Source organism: Rutilus rutilus, assembly GCF_951802725.1.
Source record: "Rutilus rutilus genome assembly, chromosome: 8".
Lineage (NCBI taxonomy): Eukaryota > Metazoa > Chordata > Actinopteri > Cypriniformes > Leuciscidae > Rutilus > Rutilus rutilus.
In genome coordinates, this window is record NC_140222.1 from 47,273,826 (window position 1) to 47,278,825 (window position 5,000).

The following is a 5,000-nucleotide window of genomic DNA, read 5'->3' on the forward strand; positions in this document are numbered from 1 at the left end:
GAAAAGAAGAGAACTTCTCCAGACAGCTGCAAGAGATGAGAGAACAGTTCCAGAAAAACACAGAAGACAACACACTTCACCACAGAACAGCTCCTACTACAGACTACACAAACACAGAGAGCGAGCCTGCCACACACACACAGACACCTGCAGAAACACAACCCTCCCCCGCCCACCCTCCAGAACCTGACCCAGATGTTCTCCTCCTCATGGACTCTAATGGGAAGTTCTTGGACCCACAGAAACTCTTCCCACATCAGAGAGTCTCTGCAAAACGATGCAGCACAACTGGCCACGCCCAGCAGATCATCAGAGACTTCACAGGACACCCCTCATGCGTCATAATCCACACCGGGACCAATGACCTTCACTCGCTGCGCAACAACACTGCTGATGCGGTCAGAAAAATGGCAGAAATCACCAGCAAAAAGTTCCCAGAATCCCGGATCATTATCTCCACACTTCTCCCACGACATGACACACCACCACACATCATCCACAACATCAACACTGAAATCTCCCGTAGATGCTCTGCACTGCCAAACGTGCACCTGGTCCACCACCACCACATCGGCCTCCAACACCTGTACGATGGACTCCACCTCCACAGAGATGCAGTGCGCATTTTTGCAAGGACCCTTAAAGATGCAGCCCTGGGCCGCACCCCATCATCACCAAGACATCTGCTTCCGACTCCAGAACACTACCGGCCCATTCACCCCTTCATGCCCAGACACAACCCCCCGACCCCGGCGAGGAATCACCCCTACATGTCCAGACACAACCCCCCGACCCCGGCGAGGAGAGACGTCGACTGGACGAGCTTCTCACATCATCCACCACATCCACACCCACCTATGGCTCACTACACACCTGTAAACCTGCAGTCACCAACTCCACGTCCACCTGCTGGCCATCAAGTCCCCATTAGCAAGAAGAAACCAAGAAACCCCCCACACCCGGATAAACCCCTCCATCCGAGAGCACAGAGCTACGCTGAAGCTTTAGCCCGGCCCCCCGCTCCACCCTCCACCTCCAGCTCCACACCTGCCAGCGAGCTGAGCCAGATCCGAGAGATGCTGCACACACTGTGCAACCAGCTCCTGAACAGATAAGAACACACACAGTGCTCTACTGAGAAAAAAAAAAAGAAAAAGAAAAAAAAGAAAAGAAAAAGTGCACTAATGTAAAATGTTTCACATGTATGTTTTTTCACATGTAGCTTCACCTTATCTTCTCTCTGTCTCACCAAATAGGTTTTTCTTTTAGAATACAAATGCGTTCATTTCAAATAAGTTGCTGGAATATTCAGGGTCTTCACTCGTCAACATTTGGTTCTAAAAGCACAGACCCTGAATTTCTAAAAAATATAGAAGATGTTGATATCATAATCCTCACTGAAACCTGGTGTCGAAATGATGCGCTCACCTACTGTCCCTCAGGCTATTATGAAGTAATTGTGCCCTCAGTCAAGATAAGTACAGTCCATCGTGGACGAGACTCGGGAGGAATCCTGGTGTGGTACAGGGAGGATCTGGCCAAACACATTTCCACCATTACAGTTGGGAAATTTCATTGCTGGTTAAAATTAAACCAAATTGGCATTTCAGCTACAGACACATATCTCTGTGCCATCTACATTCCCCCAGCGGAGTCCCCTTACCATGATGAGGAATACCTCAACAACATCCACACAGAAATCAGCCGTTTCCAGGCCCAGGGAAACGTGCTGCTGTGTGGAGACTTTAATGCCAGAACTGGATCTGAACCGGATGTCATAGATCCAAAGGGCAATGAATATGTGTTTGGCCAAAACCCCCCGAGTCTCACAAGAAAACTTCCACCGAGAAACAACCTTGATCAAACCGTGAATAAAAGCGGTAGAGAGTTGGTGCAGCTCTGCCGAGCCTCAGGCCTGTACATACTGAACGGCCGGATCAGAGGGGACTCTTTAGGGAGGTTCACGTGTTGTTCAGGTCTTGGAGCTAGTGTAGTTGACTATGCCATCACTGACATGGACCCTTCCTCCTTCAATGCATTCACTGTCAAACAGCAAACTCCGCTTTCTGACCATAACCAAACTAACATCTACATCAAAACACATCACACACCAGAACAAAACAGGCCGGAAACCTGCCAAATGTACCCGGTCCAGCAGAGGTACAGATGGGCTCCAGACAGCGCAGACAAATTTGTCCAAGCCCTCAGTTCTGAAGAACTAAAAAATCTAATAAATACATTTATTAATAAGAAATTCAAAACAACTAAAGATGGTGTTAATTCGGCTACAAACGAAATAAATTACATATTTAAAAAAGCAGCACATAAAAGTGAATTGAAAAAGAAAGGCAAAAAATACACTAAAAATACTCCAAAAGATGAAAAATGGTTTGACTCAGAATGCAAAACATTAAGAAAACAACTTAGAAAATTATCAAATCTGAAACATAAAGAACCAAACAACACTGAGATAAGAACTGAATACTTTTCTAAACTAAAAATATATAAAGACACAATTAGAGTGAAAAAGCAACACCATCTGACCAAAAGTATAGAAGAATTAGAGCATTCAATAAATCAGAATCAGTTCTGGGATATGTGGAACAATCTGAGCACAACGAAACCACAAGACCTGCCAATACAAGATGGAGAAATTTGGACAAATCATTTTGAAAACTTATATAAAGAAATCCCATCAAACCAACTTAATGATAACTATAATCTGATCAAACAAAATCTACAAACTCTTGAAGAGACAATTAAAAATAATCAAAATCCACTTGACTTCCCAATTACACATGAAGAATTGACAAACAAACTCAAAAGCCAAAAAGGAAAGAAATCTTGTGGTCCTGACGGCATTCTAGGAGAGATGCTGAAACACAGCACACCTGAGCTGCAGGCGGCCGTGCTCAAACTGTTCAACACTGTACTTAGTTCAGGCTGTTTTCCTGACATCTGGAGCCAAGGACTTATTACCCCAATTCATAAGAGTGGAGATAAATTGGACCCTAATAATTTCAGAGGCATTTGTGTGAGCAGTAATCTGGGGAAGTTATTTAGCAGTATTTTAAACAATAGAATTGTAAGCTTCCTTAACGAACACAATGTCCTGAGCTCGAGTCAGATTGGCTTCGTTCCAAATCACAGAACTACTGACCACATTTACACCCTACACACCCTAATCAATAAACACGTAAAACAGACCAAAAACGGAAAAATATTTGCATGCTTTGTCGATTTTAAAAAAGCATTTGATTCTATTTGGCACAACGGATTATATTATAAACTTTTACAAAGTGGTGTAGGGGGTAAAGTTTATGACACTATAAAATCAATGTATTCGAACAACAAATGTGCAATACGAATTGGCAACAAACACACAGAATTCTTCACCCAGAAAAGAGGAGTGCGGCAGGGCTGTAGCCTGAGTCCAACGCTGTTCAACATCTACATTAATGAACTAGCGGTGCAGCTGGAGCAGTCTACGGGCCCTGGACTCACTCTACAGGACAGGAGCATCAAGCTCTTGCTGTACGCAGACGACCTGGTGCTGCTGTCACCCACTGCACAGGGACTACAGCAGCACCTGGACCTGCTGGAGAACTACTGCCAGAACTGGGCCCTGGCAGTCAACCTCACCAAGACCAACATTATGGTCTTTCAGAAGAAGCCCAGATGTCAGGAACACAGACACCAGTTCAGCCTAGGCAGCACCGCCCTAGAGCACTCGATGCAGTACACTTACCTCGGCCTGGTCATCACTGCATCGGGGAGTTTCAGTATGGCAGTGAATGCTCTCAAAGATAAAGCTCGGAGAGCTCTATACGCAATTAAGAAAAAATTCCAAAACATTGAATTACCGATTCCAATCTGGTGTAAAATCTTCGATAGTGTAATTCAGCCCATTGCGCTGTATGGAAGTGAGGTTTGGGGTCCACTCAGTGATCAGAGCTACACTAGATGGGACAGGCATCCAACAGAAGCCCTACACACTGAATTCTGCAAAATGATTCTAAAACTACAAAGGAAAACACCCAATAATGCATGTAGGGCAGAATTAGGCCGATTCCCATTGATTATTAATATGCAAAAAAGATCCCTCAAATTCTGGATGCATCTAAAATCAAGTCCCACAGAATCGCTACATTTTAAAGCACTACAAACCCAAGAACTGAACCCCGAGAAGAGTCTCCTCAGTCAGCTGGTCCTGAGACTCACTAACCCGACTAACCCTACTAACTCTAACCAGTCTCAGACCAGCACTGCTTCTCACACACACATCAGGACAAACCAAATTATCAAACAGTCTAAAAATACATATCTGGAACATTGGGATCAGGAAACTAAAACACAAAGTAAATTACAATTCTATCGAAATTTGAAATCAAATTATGAACTGGAAGAATATCTCCAGAGTGTGAGAGACACAAAGCAGAGACGGATCCTGAGCCGGTACAGGCTGAGTGAACACAGTCTAGCCATCGAGACCGGCAGACACAGGAAGAGCTGGTTACCCCGAGAGCAGAGGGTGTGTGTTCACTGCAGGACAGGAGAGATCGAGACAGAGACGCACTTCCTCCTTCACTGTCACAAATACAGTTCAGTCAGAGAACTCTACTTTAACAAACTCACTAACGTAATACAGAACTTTACAGCCATGACTGAAGTAGATCAGATGAAGATCCTGCTAGGAGAGGGCCAGACAGCAGCATTGGCTGCCAGATACGTGTGTGTGTGCCACAGCCTGAGAGACAGCAGGTGAATGTGTGTGTGATGCGTGTGTCTGACCTCAGTGTGTTTCCCTACTGTCCACCACAGTGACCTTCAGTGACATGTGTGTGTGTATATGTTAAAACACTGTGGTATAAAATGTTCTGATACTATAATTTGTATATATGTTAAAACACTATGGTGTAAAATGTTTACAGATATTATAATTTGTTACACTGTTAATTTGTACAATTAATTTAAGTAGTACATTTAGATTTAAGTTATGT